Source organism: Cynocephalus volans, chromosome 11, assembly GCF_027409185.1.
Source record: "Cynocephalus volans isolate mCynVol1 chromosome 11, mCynVol1.pri, whole genome shotgun sequence".
Taxonomy (NCBI): Eukaryota; Metazoa; Chordata; class Mammalia; order Dermoptera; family Cynocephalidae; genus Cynocephalus; species Cynocephalus volans.
In genome coordinates, this window is record NC_084470.1 from 44,319,808 (window position 1) to 44,343,431 (window position 23,624).

The 23,624-nt window shown below is 42.7% G+C and overlaps 1 protein-coding gene across 2 annotated transcripts in view; it reads left to right on the forward strand.

The window, feature by feature from the left end:
* The window catches only part of CMTM8 (CKLF like MARVEL transmembrane domain containing 8), a 92,320-nt gene that overhangs the window by 62,512 nt on the left and 6,184 nt on the right, over window positions 1-23,624 (forward strand). The gene's annotated exons all lie outside the window — the stretch shown is intronic.

The window sequence follows — 23,624 nt, forward strand, 5'->3', positions numbered from 1 at the left end:
ATGAAAAGGTACTTAAGGCTGGCCGGTTAGCTCAGCTGGTTAGAGCGCATCCTTGTAACACCAAGGTCAAGTGTTCGGTTCCCCATACCAACCAACCACCAAAAAAAAAAAAAATCAATGAGAAGGTACTTAATCGTTTCTCTGTGATAGTACTTAACTTCTTCCCTGTCTCTCCCCCAAATCTTTGAATAAAATCAACGTTCCGTACTCCATACTCCAGCACGCTGCCAGGTGCCCAAGGTTAGTTGAGCACTGCACAGTATCCTTTCTCATCACTCAACAGTGGTGCAGGAAGTCCCCAGGGGCCAGCAGTCAGCTGTAAAATGCTGGGATGAGCATTTGAACCCACCAAGTGGAGGCATGCTCCTCTCCCAGGAGCAGTGGTAGTAAAGAACATCAACCAGGATGGGGGCACTTACTGGGACTCGTGAAATAAATAGCCTGCTCAGGACCACTGGCTTGGAACCTTCTCTCAGCAGTGCACATCTGCTCCCAAGATGAGGCAAAGGTAGCCAGGAAAGGTGTAGGAGCCAGCCTGGCAGGGCTCCTCCCCCCCACACCGCTTATCATTGGCCTTCTAAGCGACGTCGTGTTGAAACAAATTTTCCTGATGAGTAGCCACACTTGATTACGTGACTGTTCTCCCCATACAGCCAGTGCCAATGGAGATTTTAAAGATATGTCAACTCTAAAACACTGATGTCAGAATAAGTTTCCCAAAATACCTCTGATTCCATCACCACCTGCTCTGTGGATAAAATCTGAACTCGTTAACCTGCTATTCCAGGCCCTCTACAGTGAGGCCCCAACCACCCTCTTCCTCTCCCTCTCACACTGCCATCTCAGGTGTTGCCTCATAGTTTTTTTTACCCCCGTCCTCAAAGCAGACAGGTATCCAATCCCACCCTCATCCCTGCTGCAGTACAGCTGCTCCCAAGGAGATCCTGGCCTTCCTGAGGCAGTGAATTCTATCTGAGCACCCAGAGTCATTTATTGCTCCCCCTGAGTGAATCTCTCAGCATGTCTTAACATGATTCCACTTCCTTGACCCTCACCATAGGCTGTGTTGCAGTATTAGCTTTCTGTTTATTTTATCTCCCAGCTACACTGAGCATTCTTCAAGGGAAGGGGCCGTGTCACCTTTCTTGTATGCACTGGCCTTGTGCAAGGCCTCTTTGGTTGTCCTGGTATCTGGTAACCTCAGTGACCCTCATTCAGCTGCTGGAAAAATGAAAAAATGGAATTTTTCACAGATGTGCTATAAATAGATGTAATCTAGGAAAAGTCAAGTTTACATGGAAACTAAATTAGAAAGCAATTATCCTCCCAAACAGGATTTAATGCATCCTCTTGTGAATAGCACTTCTCTCAGTCTTTAAAATAAATTTTGATTTACAACAACTTGATAACATCTTTTAGGAAAAAAGTTCTTAAAATGTTGGGACTCACCTAGATTTTAAAATGTAGTTGTTGGTGTTTTTTAAAAGACATTAGAAGGAAAATATTGATGGCTGTTACATTTAAAAATAAAACATACTATTACAACTCAATAATTCATTATCTGCAAAAGACAATTTTGTTCTTAAGGAATTGCCCTACTTAGATTGCCTGAAGGTTTTGGGTTTTCTCCTCCTGGAATGAAGTTTGAATTTGAGACTCCCAAGCAAAATTGCCGACATTAGACCTTTGCATTTTTCTTAGTTGCTAAATAATAGATTCAGCACACAGGGGGCTTTTGGAGGACAACTGGAGGGTTCCATTGCCATATACCAGATTATATGAGCTGTGCTGTGGCCTCTTCTAGTACTTAATGTAGGTAGAACTTTTATTTTTTTTACAAGGTAAGTTGAAAAGATTGAAATGTGGAATACGTTGATAGGGGAAATTGCCTGACAGTCTTAGTAATGTGGCAGATTGGCCTCCTCAATGCAGATTCTTTTCTATTGTGGTAATAGGTGAACCTGTTATCATTGAATATTAGAATGCATGAATATATACACATATCTCTATGTGATCCTTGCAATGAAGACAGCAACACTTAATTGCTCTTTTGAAAATATCAGCAGAATTGGCAAACCCTTAGCTAAACAAAGAAAAGAATAGAAAAGACTCGAAAAATAAAAATCAGAAATGAAAGAGGATATGCTACAGCTGATGCTACAGAAATAAAAAGGATCCCAAGAGACTACTATGAACTATTATACACCAATAAATGAGATAACCTAGAAGAAATGGATGAATTTCTAAAAACATACAACCTACCAAGACTGAATCATGAAGAAATAAAAAATCTGAACAAACCTGTAACTAGTAAGGAGATTGAATCAGTAACCAAAAACCCTCTAAGAAAAGCTCAGGACCAGATGGCTTCACTAGAAAATTCTATCAAACATTTAAAGAAGACTTAACAGCAATCCTTTCTAAACTCTTACCAAAAAATTGAAGAAGAAGGAGTATTCCCAAACTTATTCTATGAGGACAGCATTACCCTGATACCAAAATCAGACAAAGATACTATGAGAAAATAAAACTACAAGCCAATATCTCTGATAAATATTGATGCAGAAAGCCTCAACAAAATACCAGTAGGCCAGATTCAACACAGTAAAAGGATTATACATTTGTCATGACCAAGTGGGACTTATCCCTGGAATGGAAGGATGGCTTAACATATGAAAATTGATCAATGAAATATACCACATTAACAGAATGGACAAAAACCACATGATCATCTCAATCGACGCAGAAAAAACATTTGACAAAATTCAACTCCCTTTCAGGGTAAAAACACTTATCAAACTGGGAATAGGAGGAAATTACCCCAACATAATAAAGGCTATATATGACAAGACCTTACCTAATATTATGCACAATAGTGAAAAACCTAAAGCTTTTTGGTTAAGATCCAGGAATAAGGCAAGGATGCCAATTCTCACCATCTCTATTCAACATAAGACTGAAAGTCCTAGCCAGATCAGTCAGGCAAGAAAAAGAAATAAAAGGTATACAAATAGGAGAGGAAAAAGTAATTATCTGTGTTTACATGACGTGATCTAGTATGTAGAAAACCCTAAAGGTTCTACCAAAAAAAACGTTAGAACTGATAATGAATTCAGCAGAGTTGCAAGATACAAAAATCACACAAAAATAAGTTGCCATTTTTGTATACTAACAGCGAACAATCCAAAAAGGAAATTAAGAAACAGTCCCATTTATAATAGAATCAAAAAGAATAAAACACTTGGGAATAAACTTAACCAAAGAGGCAAAAGACTTGCACACTGAAAACTACAAAACACTGCCAAAAGAAAGTAATGTAGACATAAATAAATAGAAAGACATTCCATATTTATAGAGTAGAAGATTCTGTAAATGTCTGTACTACCAAAAGCAATCTACAGATTCAATGCTATCCCTGTCAAAATCCTAATGGCATTTTTTCAGAAATAAGAAAAAAATTGTAAAATTCATATAGAACCACAAAGGGCCTGCATAGCCAAAACAAGTGAGAAAGAACAACAAAGCTGGAGGCCTCATACTTCTTGATTTCAAAACATATTACGGAGTTACAGTATTCAAACTAGTATGGTACTGGGATAAAGACAGACATATAAACCAATGAAACAGAATAGAGAGGCCAAAAATAAGCCCTTGCGTATATAGTCAAATGACCTGTGGATATTGATCATTTATGATTAACATATGTCATTTATGGACAGTAGACCATTTTCCAAAGTGATCCATGGGAAGATGGGCAGAGGTGCAAAGGCTACACAATAGGAAAGGATAGTCTCTTCAACAAATGGTGTTGGGAAAACTGGATATCCACATGCAAAAGAACAAAGTTGAACAAGGATTCAGCCTTACACCATATACAAAAATTAACTCAAAATTGATTATAGACCTAAATGTAAGACCTGGAGCCCTAAAACTCCTAGACAAAAACATAGGAGGAAACCTTTATGATCTTAAATTTGGCAATAATTTCATGGATTTAACACCAAAAGCTTAGGCAACAAAAGCAAAAATAGATGAATAAGACTACATCAAAGTTAAAAATTCTGCACAGCAAAGGAAATAATCAGAGTGAAAGGCAACTTATGGAATAGAAGAAATATCTGCAAACCATATATCTGGTAAGGGGTCAATATCCAGAATATATAAAGAACTTCTGCAATCCAACAACAAAAAACGATTTAATGAAAAAATGGGCAAAGGACTTGAATAGACATTTCTCGAAACATATACAAATGGCTGGCAAACATATGGAAAGGTGCTCAATTTTACTAATCATTAGGTTAATGCAATCAAAACCATAATGAGATATCACCTCACCCCCATAGGGATGGCCACTATCAGATATATAGAAAACAGCAAGTGTTGGTGAGAATTTGGAGAAAGTGGAACCTTGTACACTTTTGTTTTGAATATAAAATGGTGCAGCTGCTATGGAAAACAGTATGGTGATTCCCCAAAAAGTTAAAAATAGAATTATCCTATAACCCTGCAATCCCACTTCTGGGTATGTATCCAAAAGAATTGAAAACAGGATCTTGAGGAGATGTTTGCATACCCATTTCATTGCAGCATTATTCACAACAGCCAAGAGGTGGAAACAACCTAAATGTACATCAACAGATTAATGGGTAAAGAGAATGTGGTATATGCATACAATGGAATATTATTCAGCCATGTAAAAGAAGGAAATCCTGTCAGAAGCTACAACATGGATGAACCTTCAGGACATTAAGCTAAATGAAATAAACCAGTCACAGAAAGTCAAATACTGCATGATTCCACTTATGTGAAGTATTGAAAGTAATCGAACTCTTAGAAACGGAAAGTAGAATGGTGGTTGGCAAGGGCTGGTGGGGAGGGGAGGTAGGAGGCGTTGGTGTTGGTGTTCAGTGGATATAGAGTTTCAGTTTTGCAAGATGAAAAGGTTCTAGAGATCTGTTGCACAGCAGTGTGCATGTAGTTAACACTACTATACTGTGCAATTAAAAATGATTGATAGTAAATTTTGTGTTATGTGTTTTTGACACCCCCCCCCCCCACACAAAAGTAAGTCATGAAGGAAAAGGGAAAAAAAAGCAACACTTAAATTATGAGGAAATGGGTAAAGAGTCATGAAAATCGACTACAATGTATATTGAGAAGTTAACATAAAAAAAATTATGAGGCAAGTGTAAAATAAACTGGAGGAGTCAAGCAAATTTTGGATGATAAAGTTCAAGTCCTACAGAAGTGCGGTGCAGAAAGGAAAGCAAGGAGTCGTCCGTGTGAGACTGGGTTAGATGCAGCCCATCACAGTGGACACAGCACAAAATGTAAAGCTGGGGTACTGAGTTCTTAGCTGGAGTAAAATCTCAAGTGAAATGATAATGGGTTTTGATGGCTGTAGAGTAGTAGACAAAAGGGAGGAAGTGACGGGGGTGGCTTGGAGAAGGGTACAGAGGGGAGGTGAGAATGGAAATCTGAGTGGCAGAGGGAAGGCCTTGTGGGGAGGTAGTGAGAAGCAAGGTTGTTGAGGCGTGAATTTGGGCTGGTCAGGGAAGCACCATCTAATGCTGTTCTGAGCACACTCAGAGGCCTCAGTCCATCTCACCTCGGCACAAAGCAGTGAGTCTTTGAAAATAGAGCCCATTCGATGGGTCTCTGGACACTACAGATACTTAGTGAGACCACCTTGGTCTGTTGGGCCCTGGGCAAGTGTGTTAATTTCCCCACCTAGTTCAAGACACTGTATCCCTCATTGGTTCTCGAAAGGCCCCTCTTGTTTGATTTGTTGCCTTTTATCCTCATTCCTTACTGCCGTCTCCTCCTCGTGTGGGCTACTATTAATATATGTTTGATGTATGTGCTGCTTGTATGTATTCTTATAAAACAAGATGGCTTGAAATGTGTGTGTTTTAATTTACGTAGAGCCATTTAGAGTAGGGGTTTGCAAACTCTTTGCATAAAGGGCCAGAGAGTAAATATTTTAGGCTTTATTTGCCATATGCTCTCTGTTGTCGCACAAAAGCAGCAAAAGACATAGGTAAACGAATGAGCTGGCTGTATTCTAATAAAACTTTATGGACACTGGAATTTGAATGTCATAATTTTTACATGTCACAAAATATTATTCTTTTGATTTTCCCCCCAACTATTTTAAAATATAAAACCATTTGTAGTTTGTGAGCCATACAAAAACCAGCAGTGGCCAGATTTGGTCTATGGGTTGTAACTGGCTGATTCTACACCTGGCTCCTCGCTGCTCAGTGTGATCTGTGGACCAGCAGCCTGGGCACCACCAGGGAGCTTGTTGAAAATGAAAACTTTGAGGCCCCCCCAGACCTGCTGGATGAGCACCCACACTTTAACAGGATCTGCAGGTAATCTGCGAGCACTGATGTTTGGGTAGCACTGGGCTACATTTCTTTTTCCTTTCTCATTTAGCACTGTTTTAAAGACCTAACCAGGTTGCTAGGTGTATGTCTAATCCATTGCTTGCAACTGCAGCATAGTATTCCATCTTCACTTTTCCACCAAGGTCATACCAACAACATGAGGAAAGGACAAAACTATGGAAGCAGAAAAAATCTCAGTGGTTGCCAGGGGTGGGAGAGTATGAGGGGGAAGGATGAATAAGCAAAGCACAGAGGATTTTTAGGCTGGTGAAACTGCTCTGTATGAGATATTACAGTGGTGGATATGCGTCCTTATACACTTGTCCAAACCCATAGAATATCCACCACCACGAGTGAATGATCATGTAAACTATGGACTCTAGTCAATAATAATGTATTGATAATTTGCTTATCAATTGTAACAAAGGTACCACACTAATACAAGGTACAAATTATAGGAGAAGTTGGGAGAGGAGAGAAGGGGATATGTGAGAACTCTTTGTACTTTCCAACCAATTTTTCTGTAAAACTAAATCTGCTCTAAAAATAAAGTTTATTAAATTTAAAAAAACAAAACAAAACAAAAAACCCTTAAGGCAAAGGAGGATGTCCCAGAGGCCCCCCACTGAGCACAATTTTAACTTTTTGTAGCCAATTTGTGTTTTCTTTTAAAACTAGATCTAAATTTGTTTTCACCATATCATTTGCTTTAGTGTAAAAATCAGATTTTAAATTCCTTCCCACTTAAAGTTCACCTCCCTTCCCTCTGGTTAAAAAAAAGAAAACGTGTGTGAGATGGAAGCTGCAGGAAGATGTGTCATTGCTACCCTGTGACACCCCTGCCCACGCCCCCTGCTCAGGCCTGCCCCGCCCTGCCTCAGTTGGGGGACTGCAGTTCTAGGCCAACCCCTGCCTCCTGGAAGGTGAACTCAAGGGTCTCCTCCCACAGCCCCAGGGCCATCTTGGGGAGGGAGGAAGGGAGAAGTTGCTGGCACTTTGGGGTCTACATCTCTCAAGCGGCTGCAGCTCCCTAAGTAAGAACGAGCCTCTGCCACACTCTCTTCCCAGGTGGGAGGATGGACGCCGAGCCAGGGGCAAGAACCCCATCCTGCCAGAGCCTTTCAGTCTGAGATGGAGGGAAGGGCCTGACTTAGTCTCTAGGAACCCCACTCCGTCTGCCCAGCTGGTGCCAGGCTGTGCCCTCCACCGTCACTGCTTTTCTGGGAGAGCTGAGACAGTTGATACCTTCCTGTAGATGCCATTCTTCCTGCCTTGAGTGTGCTTGTGCTCACCTCCTGACAGACGTGGACAAAGGAGGACCGTTCTGGTTCTTGGGGTCAGGTGCATGAGAGCTGACAGGTGGCGGGACTTTGGTGAGCTGCACTCATCCCACTGGAAGCAGACTAGCTTGCCTGGGGAAGAGGCTGCATGGACACGGGTGAGGTCAGACTCACCTTAATGGAGGGCTTCACATTTTTAAACTTGTTTCTGGATGCCAGGTGGTTACTTTTCCCCATATTGCAGCCATAACTTCACTGGCCTTGGCCATTGGACCCTACTGAGCTTGGTGCAGCTGACAGCCACGGGGGCAAAGTCTAATTGGGTAGAACAGATGTGCAGAACGTTGCCTGTTCCCAAGTGTTTCCTGGACTGACCATTATGATTTATGGCTCTCCAACATATCCTTCTGTTTGAAACAAAAAAGGCCTGATAATTCAGAAATGACAGATTAGGAATGGACGTGACAAAGAAATACAAATTCCTTGTGGCTGCCAGGGCCCTTGCAACTCCATGGAAGCAGGGAAACCTGCAGGGTGGGAGATCAGAACTCTCACTCGAAGACGAAGCACGGTCTTATTTCCTGCACTCAGAGGCAGTTAAACATCAGAGGGCAAGTGGACCAAGAGACTCCAGAAAACAGCACCCAGATACAGCCAGAGGGCCATCCCCTCGAGGGCAGTGACTGCATGACTTGCAGCTTCTCACACCAGCATTGGCAGGACACATGCTCAGCATCTTTGGTGGAGGGAAGCATTTCATAATCCCCCTTGTTTGATTTTTAGTTCATCTCCTTTGAGAGTGACATTAAAGAGTGGCTTTTGATACCTGCACTGTTCACAACAGTGTCTGAAGCTTTTTGTATGTTCTCCCTCCCTCCCTGGTGCCTAAAGGTGGGAGAACAGAGGGGGAGCTCTCCCAAGCAGCAGCAGGTTCACACCCACAAGCAGTCCCTTCAGGGGTCCTGGGATAAAGTGGAGTCAGCACAAATCAAGGCTTGTCCATGTAAGATTTCAGCTTGACCTCAAACGGAGCTGTAGACCTGTGGGCAGTGCTGGGCGGTTCTATAGCAGGAAGGAGTCGTCGGCCCTGGCTTTGAGCTGAGGCTCCACCAGCTTTGTAGAATATGGTTTTGGACATAGCTTTTCAATGCTCTGAGCCTCAGTTCCCGTCTCTAAAACAGGGATTATCGTATCTACATCACACAGCTGTTGTGTGGCTAAATGAGATGTGAGTGATGTAACTGCTGATACCCTGTACAAATCCGAATGGTGGTGGTTAGAGGCAAGACGATCATTGTCGCTGTGGGATTGGGTGGTGTCTCTCCCATGTGGGAGTGGAAGAAACTGTCCCCTGGCTTCCCCTCACTCCTCTCTCATCCTCTTTTCTATTGCTTCTTTCCTTTAGCCTTTATCTCCCTTCTGTTCCTGAATAGGTATCCTTTTTCCTTCTCGTCTTTGCCTTTTACACCCTACACTTCACCGAAACAGAAGGAAAGCACCACTCACAAAGGAAAAGTTTTGAAAGAAGTGAGTCAAGCTGGGCGCCAGGTGAGCATTTGACCACGAGTGACTCCACGGAGGCCTGCATGGCAGAGGTGGCCTGGGGTGTCACCACAGCCAATCCCTTCATTACCACACCATTCTATTTTCTTGAAGATTCTAAGCTATTTGGCTAGGACTGGCTGCTACTTTGCTTATTGATGACCTGGGACCACGAACCAAGTGTTTTTCACTGTTTCATGAGGAAGCAGTGACGTGTGTTCTTTGTGAGGCCCAGGAAGATCTATGATTGGGCCTTTGGCATCCAAGATCCCTCCTATGTCCCGGCATCTTAAACTTGAGCTGTCTGGTGCTCGGGAAAACATGCTGCTGGGCCCTTTCCCCAGAGATGCTGATTTGGCACTAACAAGCTCCTGGTTAGGAGTGATGCTGATCCTACTGGTCTGTGACCATGCGGTTGGAGAAGCAAGGCCACAGGGCAGAGGCTGGCAAATTATGGCCTGCCAGCCAAATCCAGCCAGCTGTCTATTTTTATAAACAAGGTTTCAGTGGAACACAGTTACATATTGTCTTTGTCAGTCATTTACATATCATCTATGGCTGCTTTCATCCTGCAGTGGCAGAACGGAGTAGTTGCGACAGAGACCATATGGCCCACAGAGCCAAAATACTTACTATTTGGCCCATTACAGAAAACGTGTGCCAACCCCTGCTCTAGAGGTTCCTCAGCACCCTGAGCCCAGTGGTTCTAATTACAGGCACAGGACCTCCCACCTTTTTTTTTTTATTACTGACTAAGTACTGTGAGACCCTTACTGCCAAGATGCCAGCTCTACTAAGCATTCAGTCATTCATGATTCAGGCTGGCTGGTTAACTTGGTCAGAGCACAGTGTTATAACACCCAGTCAAGGATTCAGATCCCTATGCCAGCCAGCGACCAAAAAAAAAAAAAAAAAAAATCACGTTTCCTGAAAGAAAAAAATATGAGACTAGAAAGCACTGCTGTTTATCTATAATTTCGCAGATCACAAAATACCTTCATACGTTGCAGCAACCTGGATGGTGCTATACCCGTGTTATGGAGGTACAAACTGACACTCAGAGGGGAAGTAACTTACCTGTGGCCATACAGCAAGTTAATGACAAACCCAGTTCTCCTGTCCTGTCTACCCACCACACTGCCTCTTGTATACGAGGCAAAATTGGGTGGTACTTTGTATACTCATTATTAGTCATTTAATTCTGTGTAACAATCACCCCCAAACTTAATGGCTTAAAGCAACAGTAGACATTTATTATTGGGCACAGTTTCTGTGGGTCAGGAATGCAGGATCAACTTGGATGGGCTGTTGTAGCTCAGGTGTTTTCCTGAGGCGCCATCAGATGTCGGCCACGGCTAGTTATTTAAAGCTTGACTGGGGCCGGAGGCACCACTCCTGAGGTGCTTCACTCACGTGGCTGGCAGGGTTGCACTGTTGGGGGAGACCTCAGTTCCTTCCCATGGGGGCCTCCCCGCAAGACTGCTGGAGTGTACTCACAACACGGCTGCTAACTTCCCTGGAAGCAGCGACCCAAGAGCAAGACAGCCAGAGGGACACTGTATCCTTTTTAGGACCTAGCCTCCGAAGTCACATAATGACTGTCCTCTGATGAAGAGTATGGTGGAAATGATGCTAAGTCCAGCCTGCATTCAAGAGGAGCATCGAAGAATTTGTAGGTATATCTTAAAACCCACCCAGTATGCAGATTTCCATTCCATTGCCAGCTGGGAATATCAAGGTCCTGTGATATTGCCTCAGTGCTGGTCTTTAGTTGATTGTAGAATGTCAGACTGAAGTCCTAAGCAAGAGCAAGATAAGTCATAAATCACTAGCAACACTGAGGCCTAAAGCTTTGTTCTGCTTCAGAGCCTCCAAGGGATTCCTAGAGTAGTACTTGAAAGAGGGTCAGAGAAGGCCACCCTCATGGCACGTTTCAAAGTAGAAAGATGACCACATGGTTTGAAATTCCCCCAGGTGATTCCTACGTGCAGGGGCCCCCTCACTCCCATTTAAGATCTGCCTTTCTAACCCCACTCTCCCCATTTCCCAGATTGGCTAGCAGAGGCCCAAAGAAGCCAGGTGCGTTGTTAAAGTGGCAAGGCTTGAAGCCCCGTGGCTGCACTCATCAACGTTCTGCACAGAGTGTAGAATACCCCACAGAGTATTAAACACACTTCAGTGAAAACTCGGCAGGGGCTCAGGGAGGAGACTGAACTCATGGATTAAATTTGCCCTTCCAAGTCTTTATATTAATTCATCCTTATCTAAGCCAACTGACTACATTTCTTCTCAGACCTGTTAACAGGCAACATCTGGTACTAATGGTGAGAATCAAGTTTATTCTTGCACATGCTGCCACCTCTGTGCAATGTGTTTTAAGTGTAGGAGGTCATCCAGACAGTTGGTAAACTAATCTCTGCACTGAACAGGGTCAGCTGTAGTGCCTTAATCTTTCATAAGTGGTGTTTTGATACCCTCTAGTGGATAAATGGAGACGGTCGCCATGCCTGCTGAACAGAAGAGCTAACCTGGGAGTAGAGATGACTGGCTTGAAGATCTTAAAGATCCCCCTTGACTCTAGAAAGAAAAAATTCAGCAGATGTAGGGAGAGGTCAGCTTGAGGAAAATGTCCTTGATGGTCCAGGAAGGGTATATGCTTTTGTCCTATCATCTTCTCTGTCTTGATGTATTAATAATTTGATTTATTTGGAACAAGTAGGTAACAAAAACATAAGTATGTGTGCATATGTGCGTGTGTGTATATTTCCTAGTGCAGAGAGTATGTGTGACAGTAAACAGGATTGGCAACCTTCTCTGTAAAGGGCCAGATGGTGAACATAGCCCTTGTAGCCAAGAGGCCATGTTCTCAGCTCTTGTAGCAGGAAAACAGCCATAGCTAATACACAAATGAGTGAGCATGGCTGTACAAAGCTATACAAAACAGGCAGTGAGCCAAAATTTAACAACCTCTGGTGAAGAAAAAAAGAACTAAATTGTGTTTGTGTCTCATGCTGGATGGTAAATTCCTCAGGTGCAGGGACCTCGTGCCTCACTCACCTTTGTTCCCTGAGCACCCAGCTCTGTACCTGGCATATAGCAGGTACTCACAATGTGTTTACTGACCTGAAATGACTCTTATGTCAACCTCTGTAATATATCAATTTTCTTTCAGAATTTCTTAGAATTCATTAAGAACAGCGTACACTCTGAATTGGATGTGTAAGCCATCAAAGCAAGTGGGATTAGCTGCCATTCCTGTTTTCTGTTTGTCTCTAATCAAGGTGCCATGTGAGACACCAACAGATTAAAAAGGCCTTGCAATGATTGGCCCTATACAGTTTGAAGATGGCACTCCCTGGTGGCCCGATGTCAGTGGGCAGCTTCTGGGCATCTTGTTTTGCAGAATCGGGGGTGGGTTTGCATCAAGGCATCTGCTACTTTTACTAGAACCTGCTTATGCCCAGGGCCTTGCACTTGGGAGGGGCTGGTGGCTGGCATTCTAGGTAATACTGCATCCCTAATACAGCAAGAAAACAGCAGGAGCCAGCTGCTTTGTCTCAAGCACTTTGTCTCAAGCACTTGGTCTCAAGTGCCTCTTCAGCACTATACATGGCTATTCCTCAAGGCCAGCTTTATGGCCTCCCAAACTGCTCTATTTTCTTCAGTTATCAATCACAATAGTAGCTATCATTTGTACAGCATATTGTCTGATCATGTGAATTTTAGAAAATATGTATTATCCATACATGTTGATGAAGAAACTGAGGCACAGAAAAGTTAAATGACTTGGGACATAATATCCATATGTAGTAAGTAGTTTAAAAGCTTAAACTAAGCTGTTAAACTCTCTGTGCCTCAGTTTCTCCATCTATAAAATGGTCATGATAAAAAATACTTTGGGGGGAGGCTAGCTGGGTCAAATGAGATAAGGCGTGTGAAACACTTGTATACTCTGCAGTAGATATTATGCTATTACCTGGGACTTGGGCACACAGTAGGTGCTCGATAAATACATGTTGACTAAATGAAAGTTATTTGCCTAGTCACACAGGTGGTAAGAATTCAAAGCCTCAATCTTTCTATCAGGCCAGATGGCCTTGGCATTATACCATTTAACCAAATAGGAACAGAGGGCATGGTAACCATGGCTTTGAGGTGGATCTTGTGGCATTCAGGGTGTCCACAATGGGCAGGGAGGACAGAGCCTAAGGGTCAGACATTCACAGTACACTTAGCCTGACATCTTGTTGGCATTATTGCTCATGGGAGAGCCCTTAAGTTCAGTCCATATATCCAGGGAGCTGGAAATAGGTAAGACTCCTTGGTTCCATACAAATGTAAAAAAACGTGGATTACAGAGGAAAGTAAGTCTTTTAACTGAGAAAGGAAGAGGGGAGGCACTCCTAAGAGTCACTGTAAACCCCAGTAGCAGTATTAGCATAATAGTAATAACTGACGCAGCACTGAGCTAGTGCCAAGCACTGTGTGCATACATTACTTAACTCCTTTTGTCCTCCCACAGCTCTATGAAGAATACTTTGATATGCCCATTTTACAGATGAGGAAACTGACACATTAGGAATTTGCCCAACGGCAGGGAATAGAGCTCAGACAGGCTGACTTCAAAGTGCATGATTTTCCCCACTTAGCAAATTCTGCCTCTCAGTCTACGATTACCATGCCAGCCAGAGAAGACGGAGAAGAGGAAGGACTGGGGAATAAAGAAACCAAGACTGTAGTATATGTTAAAATAGCACCAGACTAGAAGATACAGCTGAACACTAGTTCTGCTTTGGCCACTATTTTGGTCCGTTTTTGTTGCTTATAACAAAATACCTGAAACTAGGTAATTTGTTTTTTTAAAAAAAATGAAATTTATTGCTTACAGTATCTGAGGCCAGGAAGTCCAAAGTCCAAGGAACACATCTGGTGGTGGCAACGATGACCCAGGGGTTCACATTGCAGATGGTGGAAGCAGAGAGAGCTCCTGGTGGACTTACCTTTTAAAGCCCTCAGAACCACACCCCTGACCACCATTCACTACTGCAGGGTCCTACAATCCAGTCACCTCTTCAAGGTACCACCTTTCAATTACCATAATAGGATCTCCCACCCTCAACAATTACAGTGGAAATTAAGCCTCCGTGAAGTTGGGGGGGCATCCAATCTACAGCAGCCACTAACTAGCTCTGTGACTCTAGGCTAGTTGCTTCTAAACATCTCTGGAACTTGCTTTCACCTGTAAAGTGAGTAGTTAATCAATTTCAGCACTAACATTCTTATGGAATAAGTCTTGATTTCAAGAAAAGGTGCCATCCTTGGAGACTGATGTCCAATGCCAGGCCACGGGCCAGCCTCCTCTGAAACTGGACTTCCATGTGGTCTCCATGTATTAGGTTGGGACCTATGGAAGACTGATGTCACCAGCGAGGGTGTACCACCTATACATTTTGCCTGGCTAACTCCTGTTCAACCTATTTAAATCTCAGACTTCCTCTGACCGTCCAGACTTAGTTGGGTCCTGTGCTTTACATTCTGGTGTCACCCTGTTTTTTTTTAATGGGACTTATCACGGTTTATAATTAAATATCGAGTGACGTACCTTCTCCTAGGGCAGAGACCATTTCTGTTTCCGCCCCCCCTTCATTGCACTGCCAGTGAAAACTCAGGTTTTTGAATGAATGAATGTTGCCACATGTGTACCATATTAAACGTATGTTAGGAGAAGAGCAGCCAGGCATACTAATACTGGCTGGTTCTCTTGTGTAAGGTGTGCATATAAGAATAAATCTATAATAGCTGATTTCCAGTGACACCTCATTGCAAGGAATTAATGTGGTAAATGATTTAAAGTCTAGTGAGGTATTACAGAGTTGTGCTGAGCTTACACCTAGAACAATGCAGTTCCCCTGAGCTAAGCCAGCTGGGAACAGCTGATACATTGCTCCTAGGGTAACCTAGTTAATTTTCAAAAGTCATCTGTTTTCAAGGCTGAAGTGCAGATGTAATAATGGTGCTCCTGCCAGTCAATCCTAAAGTAAAAAATCGGCCAACTCATATGCTCTAGCAATGTAGCATTTCCCGCCCACCAACAGTGCCTGGAAAACAGTGTCTGTCTCATAATAGATGCTCAGTAGGTATCTGAATAAATGAGACCCTTTAATTCTGCCATCAGATAATTCCTCTGAGCAGCAGAATAGCTGTCACAAAGCTCATAGACTTGACTCCACAGGAGAGTCTTCAAGGACAAACTTATTGTGTCTTTTCATATAATTTTAAAAATCTAAGGCATCTGTTTTCTTAGTCCATAGAATACTAGAATAAAGATGATGTGGGGGGTAAGGGTGTGCAGACACCTAGGGCAAAAGAGAACTGTTGGACTCAGCTCACTGAGAGCCACAAGCGGTGACAGTTAATTTTTAATTTTAAAAAATTTCTTCATAGAAAAACACAGTTATGGGCCGGCCCGTGGCTCACTTGGGAGAGTGCGGTGCTGATAACACCAAGGCCCCGGGTTCGGATCCCATATAGGGATGGCCGGTTAGCTCACTTGCTGAGCGTGGTGCTGACAACACCAAGTCAAGGGTTAAGATCCCCTTACCGGTCATCTTTTAAAAAGAAAAGAAAAACACAGTTACCTGGTCCCATTCAGGACAGGGACAAGCAATCTCATTCTCCAGCACAAAGTGGTAATTGAAATACTCAGTGTTCGTGTTGACCCTGGGTCATCAAAAGGGTTAGCTGTATTAGAAATTCTGTATTTAATTTTAAACAGGAGATAGAGACAATACATTTGACTGAGCTCATTATCCTATTGTTCAGGGGAGAGGTTGGGGAAGAAACCTTAGCTCACTAAAAAATAGAAATTTTTAGCTTGATAAAAGGTATTCATCATCTATTAAAAACCAACCATACACATCATAAAAATGTGAAACATCAAAATTAATGATAAGATAGAATAAAATAAGGATAGCCACTGTCACTTATGTTCTGGAAGATGGTTCTGGAGATTCTAGCCAATACAATAATACAGGAAAAAGAAACTTCATATTAGAAAGCACCAAAACTACTGTTACTGCTGATGTCTTAGCCAGAAAATTCTAGGGAATCAACTGGTATCAGTGGGATGGCCAAATACTTATAGAATTAAAAGGCTTAAGACAAAGAGATAGCCACTTGCGACACCTCTGGCTTTATCTTTAACCTCTTCCCTCCTGTTTCTGTTTCTCTGTTACAACATCCTTTCTCTCTAGGATACTGATTTTTTTTCTTTTTTTAAAATATTTTCTTCTCTCTCTTCAAACTTAACTTTTTTCCTGTTTTTTTGGTCTCAGCTCTCTGCCCTCTTATACAGGCTTTGCTTTCTTCATAGATCAATAATCCTGGTTGTCTGCCTATATTTTAAGAGTGCAAAGCTGTTCAGGTGCTCTGAGCATGTGAATGAAGCTTATCAACTTTGAACTTCATTGTAGATTGACCTGGCTGGGCTGTGTGTTAGGGAATCCTCAAAATCAATATCTTATCTTTTTTTTTTTCTTTTGTGCTAATTAAGACCAGGCTGCTAATATTCTAAGAGCCAAGTAGAGGGAAACGGTTAGGGGTTAGAAGTATGGAGAAGTCTTCACATTGAAATTTAAGCCCCTTGTTTTCAATATAATGTTCAGACTGTCGACTGTGTCCCTCAGTCCAGAGAGATTCTATTTTGTTTCACCTTCCATAGAGTGATTCTCTATCAGAAGTGATTTTGCCTCCCAGAAGACGTTTGGTAATGTCTGGAGACAGTTTTGATTGTCATTAAGAGAGGGGAGGTGGAGGTTTGCAGCTGGCCTCTAGTAGACAGAGGCCAGGCGTAGTTCTGTAAACATCCTACAATGCACAGGACAGCCCCCCTTGTCCCCCAACAAAGAATTATTGGCCCCAAATGTCAATAGGGCTAAGATCCAGGAATCCTGATCTAGAGAATAAACTTTCAGACTAATGACAGAAATGGAACACCCAGCAGCCTGGAGTAGGGCAGAAAATAAGGACCTAGCTACTTTCAAACAGCTTTCCACCAATCCTTATTGTAGCTGCCCCATCCCCACCCTTTGCTCCCAGTCCCAGAGGTACCTGAGTCTTTTCAGACTTTGCAGTGAGATTGGTTTGGTTCTTGACTTTCCCATTAAGCAGCATAGAATTCAGCTTTCTTAGGATGGTTAAGTCAATTATCCCTTGTCTTTATCTGTTCCTAACTTGCAAAAACGTGTTACTTTTCTCTCCTATTTATCTTATCCTCTTGAAAATTGTAAAGGATTTTGGGAGGGAGCAAAATTAGATTCATAAGTTCAATATGGTATATTTACCCAGATGAAGTATATGCTGAAGCTATAGTAGTTGGCACTGGTACTGCAGTGAACATGGATGAATGGAATAGAATAAAGATTCCAGAAATTGACCCAATATTATGAAGTCACCAATAAGTGATATAGAGTCAATTGTCCATCTACTAGAAAAAAAAAGTCTTTCCTCACCCTATATATAGAACTGAATTCTAGTTGTATTAAAGATATAACCATACATATAAAACCGTAAAAAGATATAGAGTAATATTTTTATGATCTTGTGTTGAGAAAGACCTTCCTAAGCAGATAAGACTAGAAGAGTTGATGGGGGAGAGAATCAAGATGGTAGAATAGATGGTCTCCAGCATCACTTTCTCCTACAGTTGACCAATTTACAACTGTTAAAAAGCAAAGACAGCCAAGCTGGGGCCGCTAGAGCTCAGGGGAAGAGGAGGAGAGACCTACGGAGTTCTTAAAGGCAGGAGAAGCTGTGTTGAAAGAAAGGACCATTCTGACAATTTCAAGGCTGGAGCTGGTGAGCACATGGAGCAAGAGCTGGCAAAAATTGCAGCTGTGCCCTTTGTGTGAAGTTGCTTGGAGACTGCAGGGGAGAGGAGGGTCTTGGTTGCCCCCAGGCCAGCAAGACCACTAACAGGGTTCCCGTGGACCCACATAGGAGTGAGGGGCCACAGACAACTGTAAAAAGGAGCCACTTAAAGGCCAGTGAGTCATCACAAGGGACCAGTACACAGCCCATCGCATGGGAAGTGTTTGGAGTGTAGGAGGTTGGGGAGATGGGTCCATCAGGGGAAGGTTGGGGCACAGCATGGATAGTTGGTCTGCCCCCTAATCAGTGCAGGACCACTCAGTGAAAACTGGGCAGGAATATAGAAGTGTGGGGGATGCAATTTGCTGAAAAGACTCAGGCCCAGACCAGAGTTTCCACACAACCCAGGTGCACCGTATCTCACAAGACTAGGAAGTACATACAAGGTCAACAATTAAAACCTGAGCAGCACAAAATGCCATCCCTAGGGAATCAGCAGCAAAGCAGCAATTTAGCTCAACCACAGGGCTCAAGAGTACTTGAGTCCCCACAGGAAGTTCCCCCATTTTAGAAGTAAGCAAAGGACAACAAATTAGTTCCAGTGCAGAGTTTAAGTGGTGGGGGTAGCTAATAATCCAGCACAGAACTTAAAGAAAACACAAAATACCCACAGATCAAAGTTCTGATATTAACCAGTAAAGGTCTAACACCACCAAAGAACACCTATAAAACCTAGAAGAGCCAGAAGCCCCCCCCCCCCGCTCCCGAACCAGGGTAGAGGGGCAGAGGGCCTCACCCATGCACGCCCCCCCACATCAGCAACCAGGCCATAGAAGGAGCTGGCTGTGGGCCAGCCCCACCCCCACCCCCACCTTCATTTTCCTCCCCTCTCCCCTCCCCCCCACTGCTCAGCAACATCTTAGAATGTAAGAAATAATAAAATTAAAATTAAAATCCTACCAAAAAAAAGGCAGAAGAGTTAAAGAGTAATCAATTAACTATGTAAAAATTTTAAATTTCCATATGACAAAAGACCACATAAAGTTAAAAAGCAACTGGATGGGGAAGAATATTTGCCACATAAGTAGTTGATTATGAACCCTCCTCCATAAAAATCTCTACAAATCAGAAAGTGCTTTTTAAAAGCATATCAATAAATAAGGCAAGAACTCTAAGTAGCTGATAAGCATTTGAAACAATGCTCTCCCATCCTCACCACTGGTCAGAAAAGTGCAAGTTAAAGCAGACACAAGAATATATACATTCGTGGTTCTTCACGTCCAGCTGCTGGACCAACAGCATCCGCATGATCTGGGAACTTACTAGGAATGCAAACTCACAGCTCCCATCCTAGACCTGAACCTCAAACTCTGGGTGAGGGACCCAGCAGTCTGGTCTGCAAGCCCTTCAGGTGATTCTGATGATCACTCACGTCTGAGAGCCACTGCTGAGCAGCCAGGAGAATGAAGGAACTACATTCAGGTCGTGGTCAACTCATAGTGTTGAGTGAAAGAAGCCAGACGTAAGAGTACATACTATAGGATTCCATCTATATGAAGATCAAAAACTGGCAAAACTAATCTAGAGAACAGAAATCAAGACAGTTCCTGCCCTTCGAGGAGAGAAAGAGTAACTAGAAGTGGGGGTGAGATTTCCAGGTGCTGGTTGTGTTCTGTCTCTTGAGGTGGATGCTGGTTACACAGGTTTGTTCAGCTAGTGAAAATTCACCAAGCTGTTCACTTGGCATTTGTATTCTTTATGCTGTATTTAAATAAAGTAGTGAAAGACAAAACGTGCGGCTTTTTTTTTTAATGGAGTTTTTAATAATTTGAAACAAGGGAATTTAGTCTGGTGAGGGTGGAAGTGAATAGCCTGTGTACGCTGATGAGAGGATAAGTAAGTGTCAAGTTTTTGGAGAGCAATTTGGTAGTACCTCTAAAGCTTAAAAATTCCGCTTCTAGAAATCTGTCCTGGAACTCAGATATGCAGAGATATGTATTATAAGAGTGTTCGTTGGGCATTTGTGTACAGACATAAAGGAGACCCAAATTTCTGTCAGGAGGGGACTTGTTATATGAATTATGAAAAACTAAGTAACTGTTAAAATCTGTATGTACTAGCGTGGAAGGAAGGTCCATGGTTTTGTTGATTGAAAGAAGCAAGTTAGGCACCATGTATAGAGCGATCCATATTTATAAGGGAGAAAGAAAAGGACGTGCAGGTGGTCGTTGTAAGTGCAAGGAAAGATGTTAGGAAAGGTAGATACAAAATTGTGTATATTTGTTCTTCTTGAATTTACAACTGGTGGGTAGGAATGGGCATTGTTATTTCTTTATATGCTGCTGTGTTAATTTTTTACCTGCATTTATCGCTTTTGAAGTATTTTGGCTTGGTCATTCAAAAAAAATCTTAGCCAAAAAAAATATTTATCAGGGTAAAAATAAACAGTATTTTTGTAGTCTAAGCAAGTAAAGACCTAGGGTTAGTCTTAAACACATGCACATGCAGCAGGGCAGGAATAACATTCTTGTAAAGTAATTTTTGTCAGTATTCATTATAGTGGGAGATAAAAGGTTTGCTTCTAAGTGTATTTCAGCTGCTTAGGAAATCACTTTGGTAGAACAATGCTTTTCTTGACAGGGACATTCTTTTTATGATGTTTGCTGATGAGGTCATGAGTCAAGTATTCCTGTTCTTTGAGAGACAGCTCATTAACAATATTGTCCCTTTGTCTAAAGATGAGCACTGCTAGCAAATTAGACAATGCAGCTCTGGAAAGTAGGCTCCGCTTGCTTTAATAATGAAAAACGTTTTGCATTCAGAGCCAAGAGCTGTTAGTTGAGCCTGTTTAGCTGGACACACGCTTGTGCTGGAAATCTCAAACCCTGTGATCACAGGGAGGGACACACGAGCACACTTTCAATGCCTCTTCACCCACTTTCCTGTGTGAATCATCAACAAAGGGCCATTATCTCCCTCTTTGTTTGAATCAAGAAGTCCAAAATGTCTCAGATGCTGGATTACGTCTATTACCACTCTTACTGATGCAACGGAATGTCAAATATATGTGTATAGATTACCTGTCAGGATGAATTCAGGCCCCAGATCCATTAGCGTGAGGCTTAGCGCCTTCTCGAATTCTATCCCGCTCTTTGCATCTTCACTTTTGATAAATTTCGTTGCCGCAGATCAGATGTAGGCACAAAAACACATCTCCATTAGGTCTTTTCTTTGGAATTTATATACAAGCAAGCAGACATAAGAATGTTCACACTAAACTCTGAAGAGAGGAAGAAACAGCAACGTTTAGAGCCTGTTACTTGCTCCCCAGCACAGACATCCAGATTGTGACGGAGAGGTGGCTTCTCCTGGGAAACAGTTTAAGATGTCCCCTGGAAGCCATCTGAGGGGCTTAATGACCATCACAGGATGTATTGGTCCATTTTGTGTTGCTATAACAGAGAGCTGAGACTGGGTAATTTAGAAAGAAAAACAAAATTTATTGCTTACAGTTTCTGAGGCTGGAAAGTCCAACGTCCATCTGGTGGTGGCGTCAGTGACCAGGGGGCTTCACATTGCAAGATGGTGGAAGCAGAGAGAGCAGAGAGAGAGAAAGACAGACTCTCCTCTTCTTTTAAAGCCCTCAGAACCACACCCCTGAGCACCTTTTTTAATCCATTCACTACTGAGCGGTCCTACAATCCAATCACCTCTTCAAGGCTCCCCCTTTAAATTACCATAATAGGATTTCCCACCCTCTTAACAGTCACAGTGGGGGCTAAGTTTCTAATACATAAAACTTGGGGGACACAATTCAAGCTTCAGGGAGTTTTGGGGGACATAATTCAATCCACTACATGGGATGTCATCCTTCTTAAAGAAGTGCTGAAACTCTTCTCCCTGCAGTGTTCACGAGCTCATGAGCAGCATATCCCTCAACCTGTTCCTCTTTCATTGTTGCCACTGAACACATGAAACCCTAATCCACTTTGTAAATCTTTCCAGAGACCTGGCGGTCATTCTATTTTATCCTCTCCCTTCCCACCCCGACCCCCATATCTAATTTATTAGAGTCATCTCTACTCCTGAAATTTGTCTTGGATTCACTTGCTGCTCAATAATCATTTCTTGGTCTTGAAGACATCATCTTCTCCCACTTGGATTATTGCAGCAGTCTCTGAACTTGTCTCCTCCCACCCACCCTTTACCCCAGCACATGTCCGTTCTCCACATGCAGCCAGAGTGATCTTATAAAACTTAACCTGATCTTATCATTCTCTTGCTTAAAACCCTCCCACCGCCCTTTGGATAAAGTACAACATCCTTAGGCTTCCTAGGTTCACATAATTTGACCCTCCCCAACCTCTCTAAACATTTTACACCAAGGTCCTAATTTACCACACTTTCTTACAGATTCCAGAAGGCAGCCAAGCCCTTGCCGCGTCCAGACCTTTGCCCATGCTGTGCTCTCTGCCTGGAACACTGTTTTCCCGCCTGTCTTGCTAGCTCTTACTCAGTCTTCTGGTTGTTCTTCAGCATGGCCTTCTCTGACACTTCCATGCCTGCCAGCAAGATTATGTCCCACCACTATAGACCTTATCATACCCTTTGTTTTCCTTCAGAGCGTCTTTCACACCTGTCAGTTATTTCTCCCCACTGGACTTGAAGTTGTCTGTGAGCAGCGTCTGTTCAGTTTGTATCCCACTCTATCCTGCAGTAGCCTGGCATACTGTAGGTGCTGAAGTGTTAAACAAATGAGTGAACTCTATCTTCCCAGCTTTGGCATTTACATTACTTTAGTATTTTGTTCCAAATACCACAAAGAAAGCTAAAAATAGAAATGAAATACTTTGTCCTGAGTCACATAGCATACCAGGACTTGCAGCCAGAGCCCACCCCCAGACTCCTGATGCTGTCTCCTGAACCCGTGGTTCAGATACTAACTTTTTCATGACTTAGGAATAAAGTCCTCCTGGTCCTGGAAGGTGCCTCCTGGAAGGTGCCAGAATGCAAGTGCGTACCTTGCTCTGGCCTTCCCTTGTTCAGGACTCAAGACAGTTACAGTTTAAATCAGTTTCCTTTTTCCTTGATGAGGTCCTCTAGTCATCGAGTGATGTGGATTTGGCTTTGGGTTTGGTTTTGCTCATCAGCAGTGGGGAAGAGTGGGACAGCCATTGCTGGAATAAATGTGCAACCTGTGATAAATTGCTGTGCCTATATTTGGACTAGGCCCTTGCTTGTTCTCCCTTCTGAAAACTCTCAGGCCTTGTGTTATCTGCCGTCTGCAAGGAGAGCAGTGGTAGCAGATGGGGACTGCCCAGGGTTCATGCCTTGAGAGCAAGTCAGTCCCAGGGATGACCTCTGGGTGGACCTGCAGTCTTGTTTCCCTGACACATATCAGCTTGTGAGCAAATTCCGGCCACAGATGTTGTTTTACTCCACATGGTATTCTAAGACTCTTAGTGATAACATTTAAAAATCAAGATGATCATCTACAGACTTGAGTTTCTGTTTTCTCCTGGGAAAATAAAAAGGAACATCT